At 32.0% G+C, this 15,503-nt stretch overlaps 1 protein-coding gene across 1 annotated transcript in view; it reads left to right on the forward strand.

The window, feature by feature from the left end:
* Positions 1-15,503, forward strand: part of Olf413 (DBH like monooxygenase olf413) — a 263,489-nt gene that overhangs the window by 44,681 nt on the left and 203,305 nt on the right. Inside the window, exons 4-6 of the mRNA XM_083035221.1 lie at positions 1,258-1,523; positions 1,620-1,869; positions 2,450-2,490. The gene's annotated coding sequence lies outside the window, so the exon portion shown is untranslated. The remainder of the gene's footprint in view (positions 1-1,257; positions 1,524-1,619; positions 1,870-2,449; positions 2,491-15,503) is intronic.

Genomic DNA, 15,503 nt, shown 5'->3' on the forward strand with positions numbered 1-15,503 from the left:
TTTCTTTATCAGTAATTAACAGGATTAAAAAAATTTATAGTTTTTACATGAGTTTTAAAAAGAGTTCTGCCTTTTAAAAGCAAAAAAATATTAATTAAATAAAGACAACCGGATACTTATATGTCTATAGATATTGAGATGAGACGCCAGTCGATTTTCGAGAATTATATACAGAGAGAATTTTCTCTTAGAATTTACCCTGAAAATCATGGTAATCGTGGGACAATATGGTATGGAAAGAATTTTATGACAATTTCTCTGATTAATATTTATCACACAATCAAAATAATAATATCTATTACAATAAAATATAAAATATGTTTGATTAATTTTACTATGCAGTTTAGTGAAATTAATCAAACATGTTTTATATTTTATTGTGATAGATATTACTATTTTTATTGTGATAAATATTAATCAGAGAAATTCTCATAAAATTTCTTTCCATTCTTTCCATACCATATATTGTCCCACGATTACCATGATTTTCAGGGTAAATTCTAAGAGAAAATTCTCTCAGTGTACTTATTCTAAAACTATATCTTTTCGAACGAATCTCCTTCGAGTTTTAATTAGTTATTAATATTATCGGGTCTATTCTGTAAAAATGCTCTATAACGCTGTATCTCTATAAGCTATGTAGCACTGTAGAGTAAAAAAGAAAGAGCTAAAGAGCTACAGAGCTTATAGAGCGAAAGTTTCTTACAGAATATACCACTAATCATATATAGTATATATATATATATATATATATATATATATATATATCTCTCTCTCTCTCTCTCTCTCTCTCTCTCTCTCTCTCTCGCTCTCTCTCTCTCTCTCTCTCTCTCGCTCTCTCTCGCTCTCTCTCTCGCGCGCGCGCTATTAGAATGAAGTTGCCGATGTTTGTAGTGTCGGCCATTACCGAAACGCCGCGAGTATCAGATAGTTCGAGCTGCGTCCCGCTATGATTAATTAGTAAGCATAATCATTTCTAATCTTTGCATTGTAATATTTATCAATCACACATTATAATTTCAACATTTATATATAATCGTAATTGTCCGAAGCGCATATTTCGCGAGAAATTCAATGCAAAATCTATGCTAACAATCACATAACCCAACCTAACCTGATCTATTTTCGCGCGCGCGAATGTGTTGCGACTCGTGGATATATCTATCGTTAATTCTAGTTTACATATTTATATCATGTATATTATAATGCGAAATAATAAGATTGCTCTAATATATGAATGTATTTTATTTGTTACAGGTAGCATTGCTGATAATTTGCGCGCGAGTTTGACTGCGAAATTCGCGACGTTGCTTCGTGCGATTATAATTTTTGCATCATTTATTCTTATTGTGCAATGTACGCGAAATACGCATGCGATTCACGCGTTGCGTCGGGAGTGCCGTGTAAAGTTTCGGGCGATCGTAATTATTCGTGTTTTTCGCGAATGTCGTGAGTGCTACGAAGGACCAAGAGAGGAGGAGGAGGCCCGGGGAGGCATCGGGCAACAGCGGGGCAACTGTGGGGTATGCAAAATAAATATATAATAACGTTTCTTTTAAGAAACACACATAATTTTTATTTAAATATCTCTATACATATATGTATTTTATTTGTTACAGGTAAGCTGATTCGCGCGATTATAGTTTTCGCATCGTTTTTCTCATTGCAAAAGCAATGCGCGAAATACGCGTGTGTCTCACGCGTCGCGTCGGGAGTGCCGTGTAAAGTTTCGCGTGTCGGGAGTGCCGTGTAAAGTGTCGGGCGATCGTAATTATTCGTGTTTTCGCGAGTGTTGTGAGTGCTACGAAAGACCAAGAGAGGAGGAGGAGGCCCTGGGAGGCATCGGGCGACAACGGGACAACTATGAAGGTATGCATATAAATACAATTTATAACATAATTTATAACATTTAATTTATTTTTAATTCGGTACTGATAAAATTACTTGCTTTATCTTCGCGGAATTTACTTTACATTATACATATAATATACTATTTTTATGCATATAAAATATTTTTAAAATTTTATTTTAAAATCTCTTAAAATATTTATAATAAAATACTTATAATAATTGAGATTTTTATATATAAAAATTTTTACATAGATATAATTATATAACTTATTTATACAGAATTATTTATTAATAAATAATTAAAATTTATATTTAATTATTTATATTTAAGATTTTATATAAGAAACTTTTTTATATTTATTATATTTTATAAAAGTTTACACATTTACATAACATTTTCTTTTAAGAAACATAATTTTTGTTATATTTGTTTAAATATCTTTTTAAAGGACGCGAAAAAAATTGCGCATATTAATTACTTTGAAATATCATTATTGTACATTAGTAGGCATATACATATATATATATATATATATATATATGTATGTATGTATATATATATACATGTATATACATAATTTAAATATTGTATTTACAGATCAACGTGCTGTGGACTACACTTCGCTATTGCATGTGTTGGTGAGTGAAAATTGTTTATTTTATAACATTTGTATAGTGGTAATAGACAACAGATAATACGACATATCATAGTACGATATTATACTGAAGTATTTTTGTGATAAGAGAATACAATATATCTCTCTCGAAACAAGGAAATATATATATCTATATATTTTTTTTATGAATCATTGTGTATCAATAATTTTCTAAAAATAAAAAAATAAAAAACGGATTCTAGAATTAGTATTAGAATCCATTTTTTATTGCTCATTTTTTTTTTTTAGAAAATTGATATACATTGATTCATATGCAAATATTAAACATACGCTACAAAATGTGTGTGTGTGTGTATTGTGCGTGTATATACAAATAAAGTTTTAATTAAATTTATATAAATTTTGATCTTTTTTTGTTGGCAAATTCAAAATACATAACGAGAGGCACATTGTCGACGAAACGTTCAATACGCGGTAAATATCTTTAAATATAAATAATTCGATGCATTTAGCGGATTTGCTGATGAAAGCGTCTGCCATTGCCGACGCCGCAAAATTTCCTGACTCTACCTAAATGTCGAAAATTTCGCGAACGATGTTTTAATTGGAGACTTGCTCTGGTGCGGCTCTAAATACAACCGGGACGCATTTCTCTGTGTGTGCACATCAATTACGATTTAAATAGTGCTCGCAAAATCGCACATACTACGTTGCGTAAATATATGCATATTCCGCGATAATTTACGTTTTTTAATGAATGTTTATTCCGGGATAACACAAAATATAATGAGTTTACTTTTTCTTATGCATCACTACATGCACAGTTTCACACACACATACGCACGCGTAATATACGCGCGTTATAATTATCTCGGGTTATTAACGAAAACGTTGCGCAATCGTTGTGAAAGTTTTTTATTGATCGTGTCAAGACGGCCAGCAAAGCTCTGTGTAATTCATTGTTGGTTAGGAATAAGTTTTGCGTTCACGGTAGAACCGCGGGCGAATTTGCGTTTGTCAGAGATGCTTCTCGGGAAGTTTCGCGTCGTTGCAGCTGAAGCTGCAAGTTTTATGCGGGCGTATTTATAAGGCTGTCTGTGTAAAGACCTCTTCGCCGTCTTATAACGATATATATAATATATATATTCGTAAACATAAGTAATTGTTAATGCGTTTGCGGTACCGGTCAACTTATTTCCATCGAGTTATGAGAGGATTCCGGAGATTTAGTTTAATCTTCTTATTCATTTATCACGTATTTTTTAAATTTCTAACGAAATATCTAAATTTTTATTTAAATAAAGGTTTCTAGTACAGTTGGATCACTAACTATTTTGCTCAATTTTTTTCTATATTCTTTTTCTCTTACAAGCGTGAACTAATTTTTCCGACGTTATCTCACATCGAATTTTACACGCTTTCTCAGACGAAATCGAATAGAGGATTAACTGTATATATATTTGATCCACATTGATTTGTGGCTCCCTTAGAGATTTTCCGATGGATACCACTATAATATTTCATGAACACGTACATACACCGGACTCGGTGCATTAATTCCGAGGATAATTTGATTCATTGGGATCGAGAGCTTAGTCGTAGACTTGATCCTTCTATATACCGTGTCGTGATTACTCTTGACAATAAGGAATCGTTAAGAACACCCCTATGGCAACGGTTGAACGTCTGAAGTGCGTCATGCTGATTAACCCCTCGGGTGGCGGAAATAATTTTCCTTTCGTACATATCAGAGATGACATACTCGAGATGCAGACACCGAAAAAGATTGTTGGAGAGAATATTGCTTTTTTATTGCAAATTTAATCGTTTAAATATATCTTTTTTAAATGCAAAGAAATTTTCTTTAAACATAAAGTTTAACAATCACATATTAAAAAACTTATTAAAGCAAGATTAAATGTTTGTAATTAAAATACTGAAAGCAGTAATGTTTTGAATAATAAATATTTATAGATTTTGACTATGATTCTCTAATCGCGAATATTTTCTAATTTTTCTAATTTTTACAAGATTATAACATATTTATATTATCTTGCTTTGCTGCATAGTTTAAAAGCCCAAAAGACTATTCTATAATTCAATAATCTAAAGTCTAAAGTTTAATAAATTAAAGCTTTAATTACAATTAGATTTCCTTTAAATTTTTTAACTGTAGATATCTTAGAATTAAAAGGCGAGTCAAATATACAGTTTTGAACGATAATTGTCAAATATGCAAGCACCTATAAATCTGAATCCGAGCGCATCTAATTCCGAACATTTCAAAAGTAAGTTCAAAGTTAAAAGCTCTGTATTCAGCGCGTTGTTATAAATCACGATTAATTTAAGATAAGCTTAGCGCTCTTTGACTTCGTCGACCGCTCTTTATAATGCGCCTGTTGGATTAGTCCGTTTTAAATTTACAGTTCACTCATCATTCAGCGCTATCATACGTTATCATCTAAAAGCACCTCTGACGAAGTTAATTCGCTTGTAAATTCAGATTTCCGGCCGCTTTCCGATAAAAATTTCAGATCTTCCCAAGAGTAATTCACCTATGCACGACTCAGTGACTCTTAAGAGAGATTAATTCCACCATATTGCTATTCCGCGAATCGCGTTAATTTGCTCTGTGTATTATGCGTCTCGTTGGATATGCGAAGTTCTTCGCTCTGTTAATTTGTTATTACATTAAGTATGATGCGACTTCGTAAAGCCGCGAATTTTCAGATGGATTAACCCTTTGCACTATACTATTTTCCATACAAAGACAAGATTACGCGTGCATGATTTGGTCGCTGCTATTAGTCTAACTACAGAGTAAATTCCTTTTACTCGTATGACGTCGGCATTCTCCTAATTATTAAGAGATTAAAATGAACTAATCTCTCTTTGTAAAAATATTTTTATGTAATTTCATTTGTAAAGAAATATTTTTTATGAATGCTGCCACATCTATAGATGCTGTTAATGATAAGAAAAATAGAATCATTTTTTTTTATTTATATTCAAAAGAAACTCATTTCTTTCTTACCTTGATTAAAAAGAACGTTTAATAGTTCTAAGAAAAACTTATTTAAATTACCAGAATTTTGAAATAAGTTGTTACATCTAAAATAAGTTATCACATTTTATATTTGACTTAAAAACAACATGTTTGGTGTCGCCGACTTCGATGACTTCATCCACGTCACCGTCACCGTCGTCGCCGCAGACGACGACGACGACGACGACGTCGTCGTCGCGGCCGTCGCCGACGGCGTGCCATTTATCGGTTGACCCACTCATCCTCGCGATAGAATCCGGCGCACGAGTCCGATTTCCCCTGTAACCCCCGGTTTATTGGCGGCGACCCGATCATCCCTTTGTGAGTCGGCCATTGTGAGCCACTGGGCCACGTAAACGAAATTGCCGAAGGGCGACGGAGGGATTGAATACAAAAGCGAATATAGTGTCTGGGCGTGACTGCCCGCCGACGATTCGCCATGGCCTCGTCCGTTTTCACGCTACAGTTGTCGGAAAGCTGACCCCCTTCGATCGACGTCGCGTAGTTATTTTTTATCTTCCATTCGAACAATAATTCCCTTTTTGCCATTTAACACTGATGTATCCTATCGTATTTCGAGAAACTCTTGGATGATCAAATTGTGAAGTGAACTGATTGTGAGTGATCTCACTTCTCTCTTAGGCTCTCTGGCTATAATATACTCGAGTGATTTCTTATCATATTTATTTGCAATTCATATTTTTATCTTAAACATAAAGAATTATTTTTTATGATATTTACAGTTTTTTCCGTAATATTTCGAGTTGTAAATTTTGAATGGATTTTGTTATAAAATTTCGAGCTGCAAAATTGGATGGAACAGTGATGAAGATGATGATTTCTCATTTTTACATACTAATCTGCTTATAAAAAAATTTTTTTTTTATAAATTCTAGATGTTTTGTTATAGTATTTAGTTACAATGATGAAGATTATGTATTTCTCATTTTTACATACAAATCTGCTTGTAAAAATATTTTTTTTTATAAATTCTAGATGTTTTGTTATATAGTATTTGATGATACTTAGTTTTATTCATCAATTGAATATAATTTTACAAAGCTAAGAAGATACATGAGTATAAGTTGATACATGAAATCTATTTCAACAGAATAACCGAGATTTGATTCGCGTTCATTTTAAAATAAATGGTTAAAATCGAAAAATATATGTTATATTAAGATAGTTAAAATAATTATGATTAATATAATGCCAGTTTTTACTTGAAACTTTTACTTGAAACTAAATGTCATTCTGAGAACAATGGTAAATAAATTCTAAGATACGCATATATGTGCAAATTCAATTATATATCAATTTGTAAGTTTATAGAATATATCTATAATAATAATAGTAATAATAATAATATTTTGAGATAAAAAAGAATGATAGATTATTTGCTAGATTCCGATAAATCGTTATTCAAAATTGTATTAAAAAAATTGTTTTAAATTTGATCTTTTCAAATCAATAATGTTTTCAATAAGCCTAATATTAACAAATAGTATCTTTAATTGAAATAATATCTTTGTAAAATATAAAAATACAAGTTATAATTAAATTTTTTTCTTATATAACTCAGCACACTTAGCTATTATTTGACTTCTTCTCTTCAATCGCCGAGTTCTTATTCAATTTATTTTTAGAATAAGCAGTACTCATAACGCCTTGACAAAGATATTTAATTAAAACGGCAGGCAAGCGAAGGGGCACGCGGATCGATAAATCCTGAAAGACAAACACTTTGCTGTGTACACTACTTACTGTATCTACTACTATCCTGCGTACCAAACCAACATCTTCGCGAGCGTGTTGTAATGCATTCATGTAACACGGGCGGAGTTTATCTCGAGTAACCCTACGTTACGTAGCAAACCGGCTGCACAGTGCTTTTGCCTTTCTCCATAGTCCTGATTTCCAAGCACCGTTCAGGCCATTCCGGTAGTTTTAACAGGACGAGTAGCGTCCGGATTGGTTCGCGGCCGGTTCCCCGAGCTTCCTGGCGCGAGGGAAGGCACCCCGGGGTATTTTGGGGTTACCTCGTCACACACTATGAAACTAAATGGAAATCAATCCATGAGCTGCCCCGAGCTCTCGCCCATGGCTTTTACAATGACGCGGTTCCTCGACGCGCAGTCGATATGTCGCGTATGTTCAAGTGTCAGAAATGGCGCAAGCTTTATTGTAAAACCGTAATTCACAACAGCACTAAATGTACAATCGAGATTCTATATTTTTTACGTGTGCAACCAAACACAATATTAGTGTATAAAGTTGTGTATAGAACATTTACAAAAGTTTTTGCACAAACATGAAATTAGAAATTAGAAATTAGAAACATGTAGAAGAGTGTATAGATTTTTTTATTTAATTACAATAATGTTTTATTTTTAGTTATAATTTATTTATTTTTTTTATTTTTTTTATAATAAGAATATATAAATACACATATACAGAATAAGGTCTTACAACCTCCATATAATACTTAATAGTGTATATTTTAGAGATTAATAGAGTCAAAAATACTAATAAAAATATTGAGGCAATAGTTTTTTTTATCAAAGTTTATCAAAGAATTATCAAAGTTTGTCAACGATATTGCATAGAATTCGCATGTTCAGATCTGTAACTATACTTACAAGTTTATTTACTGATCTGTCATCTATTGATCTTTACAAATCAGGTGATATTGATTTTTATTTTACAGTTGATTTTATTTTTTCTTATATAGATACTACATACGGAGATCAGCTAATATTAATGAGTTATGAATGTATGTGCAATATTTTAAATTCTTTCTTAAATAACAATTTAAATAGTTGATTAAAATTGTCGCTATTAAAATATTGTACGGAGATAGTGAGACTGTTACACATACACACACAAAACATTATGTTATGTAATATGTTCATTTCATAAATACGAATGAAAGAAAGCAAGTTTTTTTAAAAAGAAACAAAATTGAATTTAAAAATTGAGACTTTGTGGCATTATTTGACATCGTACGAAATTCTTTTCTGACTTATTTCAGCGAGTGTCGCACATGGGATGGGAGATCGATACCTAGCGAAACCTCTGCATTACACATTTTACAATAAATTTAGTGACTTGTCGCTTTGCGTTATATTCACGAGATCGCGTAACCATGAGGAGACCGGAATTTTTAAGTGCTGTCATACGTCGAGTTTGCGCGTTTCGATAAAAAGTAGCGTGAATTAAATATCATGTGTGATTTTCGGCTGATTTATGCATTTCAAAAATTTTATAAACATCATATATTTTCATTATCAGCATAACAGATTTATAGATGTGGAAGTAATTATATTAAAAGATGTAATTATATTAAAAAGTCTCGAAAATTGATACAAGTGTACTAAGACTATTTTATATAATTTTCTCTGTTTTTTTAAATATTATTAACATATGATTAAAATTAAAGACTTTTTTTGCGCGATGAATAAAAAGAGACTGTCGACTTTTATATTGCAATAATTTTGATAAATTTGATATTGAATTGAGGTTATTCCAAGAATTCTTTAAAATATGTTGCGAGACGTTAAAATTGATTTAATAAATAGAAATCGAAAGGGAATAAATCGACTTGCAGCAGGAATCAATATTGAAACCATCACAGAATACAAATGAAAGTGGGCATGCAAATGAAACCTAAATATCCCGCTCGGTTCTAAAATAATAACAGAAGATCGTCTCGCAGTTTGCAAGAAATAAAAGCGCATGGAGCGTATTAAGCATGGATGTAGTAATGGAATTGGATAGTCTAACTCTCTCGGGAAAAACTTGGCTAAAGAAAAATATCCGAGATGTTTATCGCTTTCACAATTTTCATCAATTTACGTATATAACTTCTGATCATAAAATAGTTGGTCAATGTTATGGAATAATTACAATAAAAATATAATTTACAAAATAATTTACAAAAACATACTGATGATATTATATGTGTTAAAAAGATTAGCTTATATATTGTTACATATATTGTTGTCTACGTTCAACATCGATATTAAGTCATCTGTGGTTCTCCATTTGTTCCGCTCCGTTTTTTCACTTTTTGTTCGCGAAGAGAGCGGGTTGGGGAATAGGGTGGGAGGGAAATTCGAGATATCATTGGGGTTATCACGCGATTCATATAAAGGCGAACGAAAAGTAACCCCTACTATTTCTCCCCCAAACGAGCAACAGCGGGACCCTCTCTCGCTATTAGACGTTTTTACAATGAATCCCTATTTACGGGCCTGTCAATGCGATATTTATGTTGGCCGATATTGCGTCGCCGAGCGAGTAATTGGAATTTTCCTAAGCGCGATTCAGCGCCGAGTCAGCCACTCGCTTCTGCTCGATTCTTCGCTCTCGATCCGAGACTCCTCAGCCTCTCTTTTCTCCTTCCTCCCCTGAAATCTGACAAGAGTGACTCGCCTCGTTCTGTCGGAGCATCCCCGTGCGGTCTGACAAAATTTATACCCGCGCCTGTGCATACATACATATCTACCTGTACCTACGTGTATGTAGATTCGTTCCCGGAAGTTTCGACCTTTTTATCCAGCAGAGCGAAGTCAGGAATATCGATGAAGAGCCACGGGATAAGTACGAGTAACCTTTCGCCGAGTACTTACCTGTGCGCGTCGAGTAGATTTGCGTGCGAATTTGTATCAGCTGTCTCCTATTTTCATTGTTAGCTCACGGAAAATCGAAATCTTTTAGGAATTTACGGTATAACGGTTGGTTGCATAAGAATGCTTAAAATATTTTATATTTTTATTATAAAATTACAATTAATTAACAAATTGGATTACTTTTCGTAAAATGTAGACGTACTAAAAATTTTTTAATAAAAATCTTCCGTGTTTTGAATGATAAAAAAATATTCTGTCGAAAAAAAGTCAACATTAATTTAGTCAGCTAAAGATTGAAGTTTATTTATGTGCGCACAATTTTACGTTTGCCAAAACATTCTTTTTTCAGTAATTTTATATATATTTTTGAAATATTTTGATAATATTTTTTAAATATTTTTATTTCTAAAAAATAGAGAGAATGTATGTGTATGATAACTTCCATTAAAAAGGATTTAAATGCTTTTAGAGAGAAAACGACAGAAAAAGAATAATATATCGCATTTTTATTTAAACATGCTTCTATTGTTTTAACTTTGTTATGCTGTTATTACAAATATAATTTATTATATTTAATTGTATTACGATTTATACACATGGACAACTAACACAATTATTAGATCGATTTAAAAATAAATATTATAGCTGATTTGCGATGTAATGAAACCTATTGTCATGAAACGTTAATGAATATAGCGCAATACGTAATCGCAATAATCGTAAATGCTCTTATTCACTTCCCATAAATTTGTGGTGATAACTTCGCTATGTCATTTGATAGAAACGGCAATTTTTAGATAAAGATGGCACCGTTAATATTGCATATTGTCTTGATCATTAAATCACTTATACGACTTTTTAAGACGGGATTACATACGAATGTAAATAGGGACTACCGCTATCGCGCGTCATGTAACGCGAGCTATAAATCTGACTTTATACCTGCCTTAATAAAAAAAGGAGATATAGCGTACTTAAAGAAAGGATTATGCGTCGTCTGCCCACACTCGACGTTTATGTCCTCCTTACTATAGAAATAATTTCGTCCCTACAAGCCGTGACACATGACAAATACCGAATTTATTCGCGCGTCGTTCGCGTCATAGGAGATTATTGGAAATTCTATCCTGAAATCCCACAGAGCTATCTTCAAAGATTACGAATTCAATTGTCTTCCATCAATATAATTTTGCAGCTACTGCAGAACGTTGAAAGAGTTGTGTATAAACTATAATTTATATATTTTTTAGAGCTTATTTAATTTTGTTCAGTATTATTGCCCTACATGAAAATTAGTTATAACAAATAAATATACACATCGCGTATATTTGCAAAACAATCGATATTATCTGAAACACGATGATTTACACATGTGATTTTTTGTTTGGAATTTTTTACATTAAATTATATGTATTAATTTAATACAAGTTCACATATCTGCAGTATAATATGTGTGTTTTTACTTGATTAAAAGAGAAATTTTCTCTCGGGAAGATGAACTTTGATCGAATTAAATACCAAACGGGTTACACGGGAATGAATGATATTTTTAGCACGACATCGGTTTATTACTACTCGTATCAGACTATCCATTTAATCACGCGGTGCATCACGGCATAGTAACGATGTATTCTATCGTTGCGCTACGAGCGATTCCATTAATTAAGAGTACGGATCGTCTTTTTGTTTTCGACGCGCTGCGACGCACTGATCTAAACGACAACTATTAATCAACGTAAAGACAATTTTTTTATTTTTAAAATTAATTTAAATTATTTTTAAGTTCTCATATATGTAAAAATTTAATATTCGTGACTTATGGACACTCGCCGATCATAATATAAATGTGTAAATATAAGATGCGATTGCGATCAAAGTTATTTTCGCGAGATTCCACATAAAAAATTTTGCAATTGGCTATTGACGGTCATCGATCAATAAAAATTAAAATTCATCCATTTTTTTATATCAAATGAATGCGTGGATTTGTTTCAATTTTTTATGCATTCTTTGAAATATTTCAGATCACTATTGAATTATTTATTTACATTATCGATAAAACGGCATTCTATACGTTGAGTAATCGGGAGAAATAATGTTCAATAATGTCTTTATTTAAAATATTTTTATCTGCTTTTCTGTGGATTATACGTTATCGAATATACCGAAGAATGTGGTTGGTCGATTACTCGAAAAATCAATTATTGGTTGTGCACCGCGGCTTCTGCATTAATATGGATGAAGTTGCCCGTTGCCCCGTTGCAATCAATTGCACGGGGAAATATGAAGTAATTGTTAAAGAATCGATATATGACTATCGTGATAGAAGCAAGATTGCAGGTGATCTTGTTACATCACAGTATTGAGGCTAAACATAACGCAATTAAGCTTTTAGAGATAAACAAGTTTCAGTACTGTCTGGGAGAATTTATTCTTTCCAGCCCTTTCAAATCGCAAATATAATTAGTTTGCAATATGAAAAAAAATCACAAGTAAACATTTATGCGTGATAAAAACATCGCAATATTTAGATATTTATATAAATTACAGAAAATATATATATGTAGACATATTCTCAAGATATAATCAAGATAGGACAATTGTTATAATTAATAATAAATATTGTATCTGTTCTTCATTGACAAATTGAATTTATTCAATCTTGTTTTCATGAAAATTTTATGAGTACGATATTTATTTAAATATTTATAATAAATAATTAAACGAAAGCTATGGCAACTAAAAAATTTCAAAATTAATTATTTTAGGCAAAATATAAAAATAATTTTTATATTTTGCATTAAATTAAAAGTTAATTCTTTTATTTATATTAATTATCTTTATTTTTGTTAGTTGTTTTTAAGGCATAACATGTCATCGCATTTATTTTTTTGCTGCTCGAAAAAACTGTGAAAATCTATTTCCAGTGCACTTTGATATAGAGGTGTTTGAAAATCGGCCAATTGCCACACTGCGTTTCGCGATTTTGTTGAATCTCTCATCCGATTGCCGACCGCGAAAACTGCGGCGGAAAATAGCCGCGATACCGCGGAAAACAATATCGCAGTGTTGTGTTATAAAGTGTAAACGACGTCGCATATCGCGGATAATACACTGATATATAGCTAGAAGTGACGGGGACTCTGCGATTTTTATATTAATCTCTTCCCATTCATAAGCTCTTACTGTGGCTCGCGATAGGTATACTACTGGCACTGGTGGGAAATTAGAAATTTATTGACTTCGCTTGTGTATCCGGGACGTTGCTTCGAGGTTACGCCTTTAATCCCTTCGTTTACGAGCATCGCCATTCCATAAAGCACGATAGACATATCGATCCCTTTCGTAAAGTACGACGTATCGCTACTGGCAGCTGATCGTAATAGCCACGATCGATTATGTCAATTCACAGTTTGGAAATATTAAATTTTAATCCTTCGTATTAAATTTTCATATAAATCAGTACAAATCATTACCGATTTTTTTAAAATATTTGATTATTTATGTAAAATCATTACTATTATTTATCTACTTATTTATTATTATTATTATTATTATATTGTTATTATTATTATCTTGGTTCTATATAATAATTTATTTTTGGGATTATGACTGAACATTTGAATGATTAGATAATACGTAATTGAAACATAACGGACGGTTATCGTATGTTTAATGTTAAATGAATGAATTTGTAGACTACATTTAACGATTTTAATTGCGGTAAATAATCTACAACGCAAGCATTAAATTAAACGGTTTCGTATCGTTTGAAATTTAATATGGTCTGCTTGATACGTATATTCGATAACAACGCAATCAATTACGAAGTATTTCGATTTGTTTATGTTTTCGAGATTAAATGTTAATATGTATAATACACATAACATGTATAATTAAAAAAGTTAAAAGATTATTTATATAGTATAAAAAGTAGTCAACAACATATCGCAAAAATATTTTAAAAAATCTAAAAGTAATTCTCTTCTCTTCAGAACACAGAGTAGGTGCCATTTTAACTTAAAAAAAAAAGAACACATACATTTTTTCACGATATATGCGTGCGGTGGTCCATGATAATGGACATATAATGAATATAATCTTTAAAAGTGATTATTAATTTTATGGGACAGAAACGCAATTAATATAATTATATTGAATGATAAAATGCATCCGTTCTACTGCGCATCAAAAGTTAGGTAATATAATATACATATATGCTTTAATAGTTACGCGACGTGATTAACTTTGACTCGATTTTTTAGTTAATCAAAAATACATATTTGATAGAGCTGCGCGATAAACGGGACGATTGAATTGCGCTTTTAATAATTCCAAGCATCGACGCCGATGCATCCGAAAACACAAATATTGGACTTGCCGTTTTATTTTTTCTATCGCATAGCCTGTTTTACGACTGACAGGCCTCTCGTTACCGTCTCCCGCATCACGCGACGAAATTGTTCGGAGTACTCGGTAAACGTGGCTCTTTATTGGAAATTTTCTACCTCCGATTAACGCTCGCCAGCTACGAGTTTCGATGAAACGGGGATAAAAAGAGGAGGACGGTATATCGCGCGTCGGTTCTCGTTTTATCTCGAAATCGAAACGAACGCTGGAAATTAAAGTAAACGCTCCAAGTATCCGTCTTGTATACTCAAATCATCTCTAGGATAAACACACTGTATCTTGCAACCGCTGAAAAACTACTTGTACGAGAATCCAACATCGGATTGTAGGCCAGTGTACTTATGATACTATATCGCGCGAAGCATCGATATACCGCGCTATCGCGTGGGGTTTTTATTTTTTTACATTATATTTTATTTTCGATATTAGCTACCTATCGAACAAATAAAACATCGATAGTTTATTAAATTTAATTGTGACTAATATACACTTCGCTCTATCTAATAACTATTCTAACTCGTTATGTTTCGGAAATTCTATAAAAGTTATAGATATACTATAAATAGTAATCCTACTTTCCTATGCGAGTCACTTATGTAAGGCACCTGTTTTCCAAGAATACAACTATGTGTTTGAGTATATGTTTCTTCAATTATTACTTTCTCAATTATATTATTAAAGAGTTTCAAAGGAAGTTGACATTAATGGCTACTTTTGTGCCTATATACTATATATGTATAAACGTCTCTATATACCACGGTGACATAACTACAATTCTTAAAAGGAGGACAAATTAATAATTGCGCAATATTAATAATTTTGCTCTTGCTCCATCTACGCTTTTATCTGTGCATTCTTAAGATAAAGATAAAAAGAAATTTGCTCCACGTGCTTTGTGCCTCTGTGTACATTCGCTTATATTAAAATTTCTGTAGCGCGCACTTTTAT

This window comes from Prenolepis imparis, unplaced genomic scaffold, assembly GCF_030444845.1.
Source record: "Prenolepis imparis isolate NDT839.2.m4 unplaced genomic scaffold, iyPreImpa1.0 SCAF_4, whole genome shotgun sequence".
NCBI classification, from domain to species: Eukaryota; Metazoa; Arthropoda; class Insecta; order Hymenoptera; family Formicidae; genus Prenolepis; species Prenolepis imparis.